The 17,603-nt window shown below is 40.5% G+C and overlaps 1 protein-coding gene and 1 pseudogene across 7 annotated transcripts in view; both read right to left on the bottom strand.

The window, feature by feature from the left end:
• The window catches only part of CRADD (CASP2 and RIPK1 domain containing adaptor with death domain), an 82,521-nt gene that overhangs the window by 28,064 nt on the left and 36,854 nt on the right, over positions 1 to 17,603 (bottom strand). The gene's annotated exons all lie outside the window — the stretch shown is intronic.
• On the bottom strand, positions 1,730 to 2,148 carry LOC113965894 (annotated as a pseudogene).

Here is a 17,603-nt window from a genome sequence, read left to right as displayed (position 1 = left end):
CTGAGAGCATCGTTTGGGGAGTTTGAGAGCTCTTATATTTCCAGTGAAACAATGAATAAGCATCTACTTGATTTTCATGTCAAGCATGACAGAGATAATGTCCATCAAGATCTCCACTGCGCATTTTTGATAAAAGTGACAATACAATACCATATTTATGGTTTAGAATTCCAAAGCATCCCTAGCATGGGATGTCTTCTAAATGCCATGTCGAAAACTACATACTCAACTGAACTTCCCAAATTATCCTGGAAACATCAATGACCAAATCCTTGACTGGGGTGCCAGTGAGCGAAGCAGGAAAACTTCCTGTAGGAGTTTAATGCATCTGTCAACTGAGAGAACACAAACCAGCATGAAACCTTTTCTGTAAATCTGCCGTTAAAATAAGGAGCAGCCGCACTAAAGTGAGAGCTTTAAGGAACACAGAGAACATCTAGCAAACAGCAGCACATTCATGAATGTCAAGGTATCTTAGAGCACAACAAAGCATATCTAAATTCTTATAACTGGATTTTATTTCAGGTCACATAGCACTAATGGCAACAATCCTTAACAAGAATACTTTTTAATCATCATGTTTATCATAGCTCCTAGACAATAGGAGAGATGACATTCCTGCATTTTTTTAGGACACAGCACAAAACCTGAGAAGATAACATATTCTAGGCTATTTGCAGTTTCTTTTCTTTCTCTTGGGCAGAACTTACAATTTTTACATTGCAAGACAGTAGGAATTTAATTGTATTACATTTGAAACCATGTGGAGGAATCATACACAAAACTGTACTGTGGAGAAATTGATTAGTACTTTCACTTATTTATTTGCAACATCCCAAAATAAGCAGATGACAGGAGAAAGGAAGATAACCTTTATTCACCAAACAAATCTAGAAAGGACAAATTTGAAGTCTAATAAAAATAACTGGTTGTATACATGATTTGATGGGTGTTGTTCCTCTTGCATAAAGTATCTTTGATATTAGCTTTGACATAAATGGTATTAATTTTTGTGGCATCATCTCATTAACATACTTCTGAATATTTAAATTACTAAAACTTTCTCTTTAGATAGATACAGATATGTATTAAAAATTTTTGCTAGCTTTCAGATAACTAATCGATGAGAACTGGCTTAGACTGTATGCTTGTGTAAGTTTCGAGCTGGCTCTCCGCCAAATTGCCGAGACCCAGAATAAAGCCTACTCCCCAGAGAAGGAAGAAAAAAACCTGAACAGCCAAAGCTATAGCAAAAATATATATTTACAATTATATATACAATTTGAATATAATGTACACACAATAGGGAGCTCCCAAGGGGGAAAAAAGGGAAAAGGGAAGGGGAAACAGGGATAAAAAAACCCCACTAAAACAAATATCCTCCAAATATACACTGTTACTATAGAGCTAGCGAATAAATAAAAAACCCCAAATTAAATACTTCCCTGAACGAGACAGCAGAACTAACTTCCCACGCCTCCCGAAGGGAACGGAGATAACGGCAGGTCGGAGCAGGCCTATACAAGCAAAAACTGTCTACGAAGAGACCTGTCACCTTCAGCCACTGGAAGAGCAAAGAGAGCGAGCTCTCTTATCTCCTTATATATTGTGTTACGGAAAGGGATGATATAGAATACTTCCTTAGATTTCTGACCCCGTTGCTAAGGAAGGCCTAAAAAATCCAAAAACCAACCCACTACAATGCTCTCCGTAGAGAACTTCCGTATGCTCCTCATACAGAAACAAATAATAGTTTGAAATATTTAGCCATATGTTTGGATGATATTTTTTTTAAAGGTGTTGTTTATCTTTATCTTCCAGCCAGCTACAGGATAATAGCAACAGCAAACACATTGACAGTGCAGTTCACTGTTTGGTTTTCCCGTCTCACTGCGCAGGTTCCATCAGTTGTGGTATCCCAGAAGCACGACCTTGTTGTGTGAAGACCAGCTCCACTCCTCTGCATCACTGCATAGGTAACTATGTACTTGTGTGTTTTTTCAAGTTTCATCAGATATGTCAGCGACTGCTCCACTATAGCAGCAGTCCACTGGTTGACTTTATTGTGATTATAATCTGCCTTGCCTAAAACACTTTCTATGCACTCCTTAACTATGTTATGGGCCTCATCAGCATTGAAGATCATCTTGTTGTAGGTCCATCTTACTACCACAGAAAGAAAAGGGGAGCTGTAATAGGATCACATTTGCTTTCCTCATTGGAAAGACAAGCAGACACACAGAATAAGAGTGATCCTGACAAACAATATCATTAAAAAAACTTTTCCCAAATTGACACACACCTACTGCAGGATGGGACAGTAACACATAATTGAAGAAAAAACAATGTGGCCTCTGCCTTCCAAAGAAGCAGAGTGCACATTATGCACTGAACTCACCCTTAATACACATCAAGCTTGACACTGCCTGGCACATACAGATGTACCCTGGGTGAAATCTTGGCGTAACTGAAAGATCCTATGATTTCTGAATAACTTAGACTGGAAGGGACCTCACAAAATTCCCAGTTCAACCTTCTGCTCAAAGTAGAATGAGCTGTGAGATCAGATCAGGTGAGTCTTGAAAACCTCCAAGAACAAAGACTGTGCAGCCTCTCTGAGCAGCCACTACTTAACCATCCTGGTGGAGAAAAGGTTTCTCCCTAAGTCAAGTCAGAAATCCTCTTGCTTCAATTTACATCTGTTGACTTTAACTCCACCACTCTGCATCACTGTGAACGGCCTGGTTCCCTCTCCTCCATTGTTCCCACATAAGCAGTGAGGGGCAGCTGTTAGGTCCCTCTGAAACCATCTTTTCTCCAGGTCGAACCAGCCCTGGTCCCTCAGCCTCTCCTCACATGGCAGGTTCTCCTGCCCTGAACCACCATGGTGGTTCTTTGCTGAACTCATTCCAGTTTATCGACATCTTTCCTGTGCTCAAGGGGCCAAAACCAGCCACAGTATCTAGATGTGCCCTCCTGAATGCTGAAGCAGACAACCACTTCCCTTCATCTACTAACTCTGCTTCTCTTAAAAGAGCCCAGGATGCTGTCAACCCTCTTTGCTGCCAGCGCACTGTGCTGGCACGTTTGCCTGCTGTTTATCACATCCCTACATTCCCTTTCGGCACAGTTGCTCCCTACAGTCAGATGCTTGTATTGCCTCTTTCCCGGATACAGGACTCCACATTTGGCCCTACTGGATTTCCTAAGGTTCCTGTTAGCCCACTTCTCCAGCCTGCCCAGGTCCCCCTGAATGGCAACCTTGTGCTTTAGCATACTGACTGGTTCCCCCAGTTTGATGCCATCTGTATACCTGATGAATGTGCATGTGATCAAGTCACTGATGTTAAACAGAGCATGTCCCAACACAGACCCTGTGCTATTCCACTTGTCACAGGCCTCCAGGTTGAGTATGACCCAATAACCACTAAAACAGTCCAATCCAACTTCACACCACCACAGAACAGCAGATTGCATTCCTTAAACAAAAGTAAGTGGGTTTCCAACAACAACATCCTAAGCTGCTTTGTGGGCTACAGTAAGTTTCAAAAGGTCATTAAAAAAATGTGTTCTTATCTTATTTGAAACTGAGTCTGTGAACATTAAAAGCCGCCATCTGTGCAGAGAATATATAATCTTCTTTAAATTATTATTTGTCCTCATACTTCCCTTTAAGTCATAATTTTATATTTAGGACATATCACCATGTCAGCAACACTCAGTATAAAGAAAGGAACAGAAAGACAGATGCAAGCCACCCTTGAGCATAGGTGCTTACCACATATACCTTAACAGGCTGTTGATAAAGAAAACACAGTAAGGAAAAAATCAGCTTTTTTCCTCACTCTACAATTTGCCAAACTCATAGACAAAGCATGTTCTAGAGGTTAAGTAAAATTGGGTTCAAAAGATTAGACAAATTCAGAGGATAAACCATCTCCAGTGACTACAAAGCATAGTGATCCAAATGCAGTCTTTGGGCAACACTGAGGACCTTTATGTTCCATCACTACCTCTTACCAGCCTCTTTCAGAGAAGCAACACTGTGCTTTTCCCAAATCAGTTCCCAAGTCTCTCTAACAAAGAGAAATGTTTAAAATAGGGCCTCTCATTAAACAAACAAACAACAACAAACAAACAAACAAACTCCACAACTTTCCATCAACTGCCTCAGAGTTTGATCTTAAGCTCTTGCAGAAAGATCCTACCATTTTGTCTCAGCTTTCAAAGTACTCCAGGCTAGTGTAAAATACCCCTACCAGGCTATGCTGCAATATTAGGCACTGTGACACAAGAAACAATCCAGAGATTCAAGCCTGGATCTGAATACTCAGAGTAATTAAAATAACATCTGCAGAACATCTATAAATAGGTATCTCTATTAACAGGTAAAGTCAGTATCTTCTATCAGACAGTATCCATTCCTCAAGGAGCTAGCCAACTTGGAGAAAAAACCTATCAATTGCTTCAGATAATCATCTTCCAACTCTTTCTACAAATTCTCCTTTGTTATGCTGCCTACAAAACTCAAGCAATATTCAGAGCACAGAGGTGGTGAATTCAGGGCATACAATCATGCTGACAAATATCACTTTATAATGCATGTGGACCATGGTGGTTGGTTTGTTTGCTTGTTAAGTAATTTCAGTGGTGTAAGTAAGGGTTGGGATTTCTGAGAGGTCCAGCAGATTAAGATTTCTGTTTCCTGGCCTAAAAGACATATAATTTATTTTTCCATAACTCAGGAGATGGAATTGTTTCCTGCTAATAAGAGGCAATGAAATGCTTGATGTACTAACTGGGCAGCTTGGAATGTGTTGAGAAGGTGGGGAAGATAAGATATAGGATGATTAGAGTATTTGGATATGACATTATGAGATAAAAAGTTTGGATAAGATATTTGTAGGGTCATTGTGACATTAATTATATTTAAAATTTAAAAGCAGAGTATATGCAATAAAAGCAGGGTTCATATAATAAAAATCAAATCCTATGTTTTGATTTATATGGGTTATAAAGTCCATATATGTGGAGCTCCCTCCAAAATGGTGACCCTAGATCTTTATCTCAACAGAACAAGATGATTCAAAATGGAAATATGAAAGGGATCTCAAAACACTGGTGGAGTTATGCATTTTAAGAGTACCCTCTTTGATTTCAGTAACAAAGAAAGTTTCTGCTTACACAAACGAATAACTTCTTTAGGTACCAAATTATTTATTCTTTTGTATGAAAATTTATGCCAAGTACAACTTGGAACCATCTGCAAAATGAAGATGACACATTGCATAATGATCCCTGGTTAGTCCCTAAGCCCATAATAAAATGCATATAGTAAAAACAGCAACAAAAACACACCACTTCAGCAATGTGTCACAGTCAAAAACTAAATCTCACAACAAATACCAATTTCCCAACAACATATTAGTTCCTATCACCTCTTAGCTGTTCCTATGCCCTGAACAGAAGGTCCCGGGAATTATAATGGATTGATTTCTGAAAGACATTATCAATGCCATTTTTATTTTTAGGCCAGTTATTTAAATAAACAACTTTTCTCATAGTTGAAGTTTCTATAGGTGGGTCAGATAGCAGGTAATCTGCTTGGAAATTCATGCCTGAGATTTCTAGAGAAGACTATTGGAGTTCAGCGGGACCTGAATCCCGATGCACTGACACGGTTTTTTGAAGTCTCAGACTTAGTTCACAACAGTCGGTTATTTCTGATTCATGGGACTATGGACATATTCCAGCATGATGTCAAACACTGTCACTGCCCCAGTGATTTCAGTGGGAGGATCACAAGTGGTGACAGAACTATGATCTAGCTACTGGAGCTTAAGTGTATTTTCTGCTGTCATAAGAAGATAATTTCACTAAATTATATGGGTTTCTTAATTGCTCCACACATTATTAATTCACAGCTGACTCATCTTCAAGCCTTACACACACCCAGGATCACAAGAAGAAAACAACACGTTGTATCTGTTTTGCCTTCCATCTGAGGATCAGAGGGTATCTTATCCGCACTGCCATGCCTTTATTAATCAGCTTAATGTTTTCTGCATTTTATAAATGGACATGATGAGCTACAGTACTTTTCTTCCTTGCCTATCCTCATCTTGCATTTGTTTTTCCACAAAAGTACGTCTGAGTTCAACAGAAGTGATGAGGTTCACAGAAGAATTACTATGCAGAATGTGTGAGTTATAATGTGGGAGGGCAGGTTAAACAGTACTGTCTAACTTCCTACTTCCCCTGCCAACTCCAGCCTTAAAATTGCATTGATGGGATCCTTATCTTCTACATTTCCTGCCCAGATCTTATCACAGAACCATTTTCTGTCTCTTAAGGGGAGTTCCGGGGTTCCTCAGCCCCATTCCCGTATGGCTATGCTATGCCAGCGATGAGAACTTTGCTAGGGCAGTTGCTATGAGTTTCTCCCAGATTTTCCAGTCTTCACATTTTCACTGTGGGTAGATCACCTTGACATTCTAAATTATTATATCCATGTGTGCCCTATTCAATGTTTTCTGTATACCTAACCCCAGCTTTCAAGTAGACATTATACAGGTGCGACACTAGCTGAACTTCAAGGACCCGTGCTGGAGTGCTTTTGCAGTGGTACAGCTGGGCTCCCACACACCCTTGACTGCCCTCAGACAGAGGGCCCTGGGGACAGGTTACCACTGCCAAAGGGTCTTGCTGGCAAAACCTCAGGAGCAGATGCAGAGTGGTCTAAAGGCTGGACAACTCTATGTCTTATCAGAAGTATCTATTAGCCACAATCTTCCCAGGGGCATGCTGCTTCTCACCCCATCTCATGATGGATGAGTGCTACAGCAACAGAGGGTGGCACGCTGGATAAGGGGCCATGTGTGAACTAGAGTTAGATGCTGAATCCTCCTGGTCTCATCTAACATTTTGCATTATCACAAGTCATTTTATTTCCAATTGTTGCCCTTGCACTAGGTTGGAATACAGGACAGATTTATGTCTGAGTACACTGCATCCACCAGGAAATCTTTTAGTCTTTACTAAATAGAAATATTTGTCAACCAGCAGTTTCCTCTAAAGATTAGCAACCTCTCTTATTAAAAATATGAACCCTGCATCTAATTTGAAATTTTCTGGCCTCAGATTCTAGCCACTGACTCACGTTATGCCATCTGTTGCTGTTAAAGTGACCTTTCAGTAACCTCCTATTTTAGCATCACATATTTTCTCCCCATGAAAGCACTTATATATTACAAATGACCAAAGCTCTAGTTTCATTTTAAGAAAAGAACTCAAACTGTTAAGTTTAACATTCTCCTTAAGTAATTGGAGGTCATGTAAAAAATATCCTGTTGTCCCTCATTTCTTCATTCTCTTAATTAGAGCCAAATGTTAGAAATATCCTTAGAAAGACAGAAATAGGCAAGACATCCCTGCTTGGCCTAGTTACACAGCATGACTCAACAGTGGCCACAGAGTTGCAACACAATAAAACTTTTAAGAAAAAAAAAAGAGCGAGCACTGCTTCTGCAGGCAGTGAGCCAAAGTTACCCCCTGTAAATCTCGTATAGAATTGAACACTTAAAAATTATTAACTAGCACAGAAGTTAAAAAAATTAACTACAACAAGGGGAAACAAAAAATAACCCAGTTGGGTACACAAAATCATAAACTCCTGATTTCACTCTGATTTAACCTACAAGAAAAAAATTCCAGTGTCATATGGAAGGAAGGTCTTCTTCTCTTAAATGCCTAAAGATTTCATAAATTATTACTGCTAACCTGCTTCATCCAAAGTTCAAGAATAATTTTTGCACTGATTTCATGTCCAATTTTTTGGATCTAGAATTAAAAAAAACAGCTTGAAAAGTTTCACTAATTATTTTTTAAGGTAACTTAAAATACCTTTTTTCATCTTAAAAGTAGTCAGCTTCAGGCTTCAAATTGCACCTGAGTTTCACAGTCTACTGAAATTTGAGCAGCTAGTTAGCAAATTCACTGTCTGAGAAAGTAATGCAACAGTGTATTAGCTGTTCTTTTATCCTCAGTGCTTTCTTGTCAACCTGATAACTCAACCTGACAGCCTTCTAAAAGGAGATGACTGCTTGGTGGTGAGGAGAGACCAGTGGATGTTGTTTATCTCAAATTCAGTAATGCCTTTGACACAGTTTCCCATAACAACCTAGTAGACGAGCAATGTGGTTTGGTCCAGTTAAGGGGACAGTGAGGTAGACTGAAAATGAACCTATTGAGCTTTAAGGGTTGCGGTTGGCAGCAAAAAGTCTAACAAGACACAAGTCACTAGTGGTGTACCCCAGCAGAAAATACTGGGGCCAAGACTATTTATCCTCTTGATCAATGATCTGGATGCTGGGACAGTGGGCACCCTCAGCAAGTCCACAGATAATACAAAACTGGGAGCGATGTCTGATGCACCAGAGGGTCTTGCTGCCATACAGAGGGACCTGGATGGGCTGAAGAGATGGGCCAACAGAAACTTCATGCAGCTCAACAAAGGGAAATGCCACGTCCTGGGCAGAAATAATCCAAAACACCAGTACAGCTAGGAAGCAGCTCCCCAGAGGAAGACCTGGGGTTCTTGATAAACAAGCTGTCTCTATGAACCAACAATGCACCACTGCAGCAAAGCAGGCCAATGGTGTCCAGCAGTGCATTAGGCAGAGAATCGTCAGCAGGTCAAGGGAGGTGATCCCTCTGCTCTCCTCAGCCCTGGTGAGACACAGCTGAAGGGCTGGGTCCAGTGCTGAGGTCCCCAGAAAAAGAGAGACATAGATATTCTGGACTGAGTCTACCAAAGGACCAGGAAGACAATGAGAGGGTTTAGAGCATCTGATGTATAAGGAGAGGCTGAGAGACCTGGTAGTGTTCAGCCTGGTGCAGCTCAGGGCGATGATATTCATGTGTGCAAATACCTGATGGGGGGAAGCAAAAAAAGATGGAGCCAGGCTCTTCTCAGTGGTGTCCAGGGACAGGATAACAAGCAATGGGCAGAAATTCAAATACAGGAAACTCAAATTAAACGCAAGAAAACTTTTTACTGAGTGACTGAACACTGGACTAGGTGGCCCAAAGAGATTGTGGAGTCTCCATCCTTGGACATGCTCAGAATATGATGGGTCACAGTCCTGAGCAATGTGTTCTGTCTGACCCTGATCCCAGCAGGAGTGTTGGACTAGATGATGTCCGAGGGTATCTACCAGCCTCAACCATTCTGTATGCTGTAACTATGCATGTGGAAGTAGAAATTCTTTTCATTAGAGATATAATTTTGTTACTCTGAGGAGTCGTTTGCCTCTTGCTGCAAACTCTGTTGTGAAACTTCTGTGATCCACAGAATTTTGTTCTCTTAGCCATTCTGATAAACATTTCTTTTTCCGTAACTCATCCACTCTGTTAAGAGGAATGAAATTCTTGCAGTCTGAAAGAGCCTAATGTGTTTTAGGGGTGAAAAAGCAGGAAGAGGAAGATAATACAGGATGAACTTCTTATGCTAGCAGAAAATGCAACAGGCTATATTTAGAGAAGACTGCAAATGGACACTCAGAGATGGCTTTGTCAACACCTGTGACAAGTGGAACTATCTATATGCTTGAAGTTAGGCTTGTGTTTAAGAACTCCATTGAACAAAGGCCAGAGTATCACACAAAGAAGCCCCTTGAATTCTGCTCAGCATATGGACAAAGTTAAGAGCAATAAAATCAGCCAAACAAGCCAGACTAACATAAATGCAGCCATATCCCTGGCTAGTTGTCCCTATTAATAAGGATATAGCCATTAGCCCTTTAAGTTACATCTTATTTACATACAGAGTTTCTATGCCACAAATATCAATTCACAATCAGTTTGGTCTATATTCATAAAGCTCCTAAGAAATTATTTTCATTTCAAACTCCTAAACACAGCTATTAATAAAACACACTAAGGTTCCTGGACAAGTCCAGAAACAGTCAAAATGGCTTTGCTACCAGGAAACTGAGGTCACTCTCAAACACACATATACGTGCCTTACAATGCAGATCATCCTGAGATATCCACTGCTGTGCACCATAGTCATATGACAGATAGAAGACGCAGGACATGTACAACATGCACAACATACCATAAAGGAAATATAAGCAGTTTTATTCATTATAGGGACGTTTTAGCAGAAACAGGGCACCAGGGAATCACAAGCATAACATCTATTGTGCTTTAAGGTCAAGAGAACTGTGGGAAGAAGGACAGGAGAGGTCTAACCAGTTTAACCACTGCTCACTAATAATTAGCTAGGCAACCTTATTTTAATTTAGTTATTTTTGAGGGAAAATAAAGTTATAATTTGGGGATATAAAGTTTTAGAATAAGTAGTTGTGTTGCTAGGGAATTTGGTTGCAGTTTGGTTTGAAGAGTTGGATGTTTTGTGTTTGTTGGGTTGTTTTGGGTGTGCCAGTTGCTTTTCTTGTAACTCTGAGAGAAGTACCTGAGAGCTGTGTGTTTTTCTGTTGCAAAGAAAATGCCACTTCCTACAAGACTGGTGAACAAATACACTCCAACCATAGTCAGAGAACTCTTTTATTACTACCTTCAGCCACACTTGGAGAACTCTTTTCTATTATTATATTGAATAAAAAAACATGGGAGGAATCAGTTTCTCCCTTGCTTGTTTTCTCTCTTTCACACAAAAAAAATAAGACAGCCCCAAGATTATTTTAATGTTTAATACAAAAATTCAAAAGTGTAGCTCAGGTTCCTTATCAAATATCAGTAGACTTTCTAAAGAAAGGACTGATCAGCCTATCAGCCTTCCTCATCTTCCACAGGCAACAAAGACTCCCAAGGGGCCTCCAGTTCCCCTTATATTCTGGTAAAAGCAAACTGCAGTTCGGATTAAAAAAAAGAGAGAAATTCAGTATTTTGGCCTTGATACACAGATTCTATTGAAACGAACCTGAGGAATGGGGAGACGCTCTGAACATTGAAGCTGCCTGCTCTAGTCTCTCTAACATCAAAAACTACACCTAAGTTTCAAGGATTTCTTTACTAATAATAGCTTTGGAAAGCTTTGATTTACTACAGAAAAAAAGTACTTCAAGTCACTTTAAAGTGACTTTAAGGGCCTAACATGTTGTATAATAAAAATGAAAAGCAAAGCAGCAACTACAGCTGACAGTCTCTGGTTTCTGTGAGCTCCTCTGCTATTTGTATCACTCCACCACGCAAAGCTCACTCCAAATGGATGTTCTGGCAGAGGTCCCAGACACACATGCCACCAAGTCACAAAGCAGCTCACCGTCACACCACTCTTACTAATGAGAGCTACAGCAGTAGTTCTTCAACATCTTTTCCTCTATGCAATCCTGTGATACATTCCTTATGTCCTCTCCTGCCTTTCCCAGCCAGCTGGAGAACTGCTGACTCCAGGAGAAAGAAGGAAGGGAGAGATGTGGAACTGCAGACTGTGCCCCATGAGGAAGAGGTTGCTCTTGCAAGGAAAACCACGGGGAGGGCAGCTAGCAGTGACTGGGAAGAGGTGGCAGGAGGTAGGCACCCAGAACTGACCACAGCTAGAGAAGGGTAGGCTGGCAGCCCCCATGGCTAAAGACTGATGCTGCACTAGCCACTAAGTACCAAATAGCTCCTCGCTGTGTTTGCCCTCCTCCTTCATCTTCCCCAAACAACTGAAGACACCCCCAGCCTTGTACTAGCCACTTCTTCCCAGGTGCTCCCTTTGCTCTGCTCTCTGAAGCACACCATGGATATTCCACATTCCCTGACAGACAGAGGTGTGTCCTGGCTTGGCAAGCCACTGCGCTGCATCGCTGGGAAAGGAGAACAGCAAAACATTATATGGTGTGAAGAGCCGCTTGGATGAGAGGGTAGGCAGCTGGTATGTGAGAAGAGGAAGATTCAGAGGGAAAAGCTGCTGAGCACAGATGAGTCCAGATGAGACACTGAGTGGTAGGCACAGTAATAGCAGGAGAGAGAAAAAAGTAGACAAAGATCTTCCTTCAAAAGAGCTGGAAAGGATTATGTAGGATTGTGACCACATTTTTCCTCAACCATCCAGGCCTGCCTTCCAGCTAAACAGAAAAAAAGGAGAGCTCATTTTTTATTATGCACGAGGAAGCTCTGGGAAGCTTCTTTTGAGAAGAGTGGCTATTCCTCAAGCAGGGGACAAGAAACAGAATTTTCTTTTCCAGATTGCTTCAAGCACTGAGATAATCCAGGTGCTGGTTTCTTCCTGAATCCTAGGAACAGCCCTAAGCATATACAAAATATTCATGAGCACAACAGTTAGCTCGTTCCAGAAAGCAACGGAAAGGAAGAGCAAAAAGATCCACCAGACTGTGACAGCATCTGTGTATGCTGGAAAGTGAAATGGATGCTTTTGAGAGCAGCCGGAAAGGATGACAGGTGAGGACAGAGGCCTTGGCCACACTCAAGTGTAGTAGAAGAGACTGAGGGTTTGGAAACCAGAGAGTGGAAGCACGAACAGCTTGAGACTTCCACAAAGGAAATCACTAATAGAGTCATGATTGGGGGGAAACAGAGAGAGTTCTCTAAGGAAGGCACTGAAACATATGCACATACATTACATCACTGTCTTGCCCTTTCGGACAAAAATGTAACATATACATATGTTCTCTATGCTCTGTGTTAGGTACCTGGGTGGGGTTGGGGGTACATTGTATCACCAAGAGGGAGGAGGCCCTGCTGCTCAGGATCCAGCACAGGTCTCACCATCCAGCAAAAACCACCACCGTCATGAAGCCAGATTTACCATTCATCAATAAATTTGCACTACATACAAGGCAAAGACTAAGGAGGAGGAAGGTGGTTTCTTCACGCTGTTTTGGGATGCAACATGAGTCTCGCTATACAGCCCTGATTCAGCCTCTCATCTGCAGAAAAGAGGTCGCTCTTGCCCACAGGCCCACTAGCTGAAGTGACTGGTAGATGAACTTGTTGGCACAGTCTAGGCAGTGGCAGCCATTCAGAGGACAGGCAGCATGAAAAATCACTGGGCATCTCTGAGTTATGAGATTTTGGATGGTTTATCTTATCCACGTCCATGGTCAACATAACTGAATAGGAGAAAAGGCTGTGGTGTGTTCCAAGAAAAAGGAAGCTCCAGAGGGAGAAGAGGATGACAAGCATGAGACATTCCTAGTATGTGCCAGCAAAAGCAGTGTCCACACAGGGACATCATAAGGGTGGCAATTCGCTGCCTTTTTCTGATGCATGTGCGAGTCCAGCAGGGCTGGGGCAATGACAGCCAGCACCAAGTCCTGTTTGAGGCAAAGGTAAAGCTTCAAGGATTCAGCACACCCTTCACTCGAAATGTATTGTGCAGATTACATCATCACATTTAAAACACATTTCATCACCAGGGCATGTACAGTCCTTTCAAAATTTCAACTATCTATCAAAAAGCTATTCAAATGAAAAATTGATCTTAAAGACAACAAAGGCATTTTTTACACACCTGCCTGACCTCAGCAGCACAAGAACAGGGACATTTTATAGAGGGGTCTTAGTTTTTGACGTATTTTTTTCTTGTCAGTTTTACACATTTCAGCTAGCCAGAGATTTCTGACCAACAGAATCATGATATGTGAGAAAACTCCTAAGGTTTAAATATTTAATGTCAAATACTAGAAGTTTAGTACTCAAAGGGAAACTGAAGGGAAAAGCAAAACCACAACTGATATCACCATTATAAGTAAATCTGCACTAAAAGGCCAGCTCGGCTGCTCCTCAGCAGGGAGAAAATTGCAAGTTAGAAAGAAGAAATGCCTTGCAAATACAGGGCTTCACTCAAGTTACCTGTTACAATGAAATGAAAAAATGGATGTTACTCCTGTCACCTGTAACTGCTACAGGGTGGACTCAAGTCAGTCTCTACATACAACTACAAGTGCCACCATGACAAGCAAAACCATGCATATCATCAGGAATGTATTTTTCTCAGCATTGAAACTATAATTTAATTTACTGTGGTTGGCATAAAGTAAACACCAGCTATCAGAGAGGAGACTGCCCGTATCATTAGAATCTACTGAAGAAACGCCACTGGAGAAAAGGAACAGCTTTTATCCAGGAAAATGCAAGTAAAGAAAAAGAAAAGCAAGGCAGCAGAAAGATCAATTATCTGGCCCATCAATCTAAAAGAACAGCATTAAATCTTCAAATGGGTAATCCTGTGTCTGTTTCTGAAGGTACACTGCAGAACCTCAAAGAAATGCAGGCATTAAATACTGCTTACTTAAAATTTGCTTGGCTAAGAGCACATAGCCAGTATATGCTACAATATAGTTCCTCAAATGGGAGAAGTGTGAAATGTGTCCCAAGATGCATGCCAGGAAAAGAAGTAGGAAGGTATTGCTTTGGGACACAGAAAGTTTTAGCTTTTTGAAGGTCATTTTAGGGAGGCAAGTACAGGCTCAAATGAGATGCCTGTGCTGGAGAAGCTGCCGAGAGCCAAGTCTGATGCAAAGGGAAATGGCCAGCCCTCTGCAGAGCTGCAGAAAACTGATTTTGCTACCAGCTGTTGTCTGTTTCAGACCTGCTCTCCCCTTACAGACTGTTAGAAAAGATCCTCTTTGCACACATCAGTAATTCTTACTCATAAAAACAAACCTGGGCTATAATATATGAAGTATTTTTCGCTGTGCACTGACTGACTATTGGGAGCGCACTTGTATCTTGACTGACCACTCAAGCTGAGCTCAGAGTCTTCCGTCAAAGACATTATTCACTTCTCTCAGATGGTAGAAGGTGTTGTAATTCCAAACAGGATTAGTGGAGCTGTACCATTTTACATCATGTGGGAACTAGCCTATTTACCTTAAACTGCATTTAACTTCATAATCTACTAGTTTCATCTTTTCCCAGGGATGATTATTGTGACCCTGAAAAGAGAAGGAGAGCTACACTGGATATTAAAACTCAACAAGACAGTTTTGGCAGTTGAGAGACACATTCTGAGATAACAGGGCAAGTGAATTTCAGTTCACAGAATCACAAAATATGCTGAGTTGGAAGGGACCCACAAGGATTATCAAGTCCAACCCTTAGCCCTGCACAGGACCATCCACGAGAGTCACTCCATGCGCCTGACAGTATCATCCAAATGCTTCTTGAACTTGGTTAGGCTTGGTGCTGTGACCACTTCCCTGAGAAGCCTGTTCCAGTGCACAATCACCCTCTGGGTAAAAAACCTCTTTCTAATATCCAACCTAAACCTCCCCTGATACAACTTCATGCCATTCCCTCGGGTCCTGTCAGTGGTGACCACAGAGAAGAGATCAGTTCCTCCTCCTCCTCTTCCCCTCACAAGGAAGTTTTAGGCTGCCATGAGGTTCCTAAAACTGAGGTTGAATTCTGCTGATGTGATACTTTCTTGTATTTCACATTTCCTAGTCTAGTGCTTCCTTCCCTCTCCTCTTTTTTTTTTTTTTAAATTTTTCTTTTAATTTAAAATAGTTTGTAAAATAGTAGACAATAATAATAGATATCTGCTTGCAGCCTCCAGTGCTGGACTGATGGAGGGAGTGACTTCCTTACTAAGAACACGATGGGAACATGCAAGCCTAAGGAAAATACTGCCATGGTTTCCTCTGAATACTGAGCACCACTGGACTTAGGCCCTGAGAAAAGAAGAATGAGGGTGAACAGAATACGAAAAATGCAGAAAAGGAGTAAAGATAGAATACTTCTAAGGAAACATCTGGAAAAGCAGAAGTATAGAATGAGAGAAAGGTTGGCTTGTTTAACGTGAAAAATAAATAAGAAAATGATAGGAAAGAAGGAACTTCCTAATTTCATAGAAGCCAGCGGGAATAAAAAGCGAATATGTTTAACTGAAGAACAAAGGAGAACGGCAACAAGCTTTTACATAATTTCTGTATTTTAAAAACATCAATTTTTAATTATTTAGTTACTTATCCCATTTTTGTTTTGTTTTGTTATTAAAACTCTCTTCATGAGGGAAATGTTTGCTTGTTTAATGTAGCAAGAACGTATCTGCAATTACTGTTTGTGTTTTTTTGCTCCATGAAGTGCAATTAAATAATATTAAACACATTTACAACATAATACATAGAGTAACAAATTAGAAATCCCTATTTCACTGCTTTCCATGGTTAAAAACAAACTCAGTGAATTGATGGCTTTATGTTTTCAAATTCTAAGTAGAACATTTCTTAGTTCCAGAATTCCTGGAAAACAGTAAGAATGACTAAGAAAAAAACTAAGAACAGCAAAAGCTCAAGAAATAGCAACTGTAACTTAATTAAAATTTATTTAATTTCATACTCAGCTGCAGGAAACACCTGCAATTGTAACAGAAATTCTGGTCTCTTATTCAACTATCAGACTGAAATAGTTTGTCAATATTCTATACTTTAACATGTTTTTAACATAGATTTTGCTGGGGAGGATCTTCCACTAATTGTTCAGAAGATTAAACTTTGCTGTTTTATAGCAAAAAAAATTCCTCAGTCTTGAGAAAGAACAAAAATGTAAAGCTCTGACTGTTACTCCACCAACAAACAGGCTTTAATAATTTCCCAATTACTGTAAAATATTTGCATTAATGTTAAGAAATTATTCCGAATGTTTCCTGCACTATTTTCAGGCACAAATGCACAATGAAAATGTATCATATTAGAATCAGTCATATCAAAGAAATATGTTGCTTTCATCTATTACTTAGACTTTTTGACAGCTTCAACCAGTAAGAGTCAATTTTGTAGAAGCACTTTCATTTTTCAAGAAAAGAAAATGTTTTTAGAAATTGCAGCTTTAAAGTATCTCCATTAATATGTACAGTCAAATATTAAAATGCTTTCCTGCAGTGCTGCTATTGCTGGGTTTTTTTGATATGCATTGTAGTCAGACATTCCTTTAATACAATAACAAGCAATATTAAATTTATCAACTTTTACTATGCTGTGTGCAATTCTCTAATATTAAGTCTTTCTATTAAGCAACTCACCAACTGCATGGCAGGGAAGAAGACTGGCCTGGCTGAACAGAGCTTTGGCTGGAACTCAGGATAAAAAGGAGAGTTTATGACCTTTGGAAGAAGGGGCAGGCAACTCAGGAGAATTACAAGGATGTTGTGAGATTATACAGGGAGAAAATTAGAAGGGCCAAAGCCCAGCTAGAACTTAATCTGGATGCTGTTGTAAAAGACAATAAAAAAAGTTCTACAAATACATTATCAACAAAAGGAGGGCAAAGGAGAATCTCCATCCTTTATCAGATGCAGGGGGAAACAGAGTGGCAAAGGATGAGGAAAAGCTAAGGTACTTAATGCCTTCTTTGCCTCAGTCCTTAACAGGAAGACTAGCTGTTTTCTGGGTATGCAGTCCCTTGAGCTGGAAGACAGGGAGAGGGAGCAAAATGAAGGCCCTATAATCCAGAAAGAAACAGTCAGTGACCTGCTATGCCACTTACACACACACAAGTCTATTGGGCTGGATGGGATCCACCCAAGGGTACTGGGAACTCAGAAGAGCTCAGAAAGCCACTTTCCATCATTTATCAGCAGACATGGCTGACCGGGGACATTCCTGTTGACTGGAAGTTAGCAAATGTGA

This window comes from Neopelma chrysocephalum, unplaced genomic scaffold (assembly GCF_003984885.1).
Source record: "Neopelma chrysocephalum unplaced genomic scaffold, ASM398488v2 Primary Assembly neopelma1_59, whole genome shotgun sequence".
Classification (NCBI taxonomy): Eukaryota; Metazoa; Chordata; class Aves; order Passeriformes; family Pipridae; genus Neopelma; species Neopelma chrysocephalum.
This window is presented reverse-complemented; position numbering and strand designations above follow the sequence as displayed.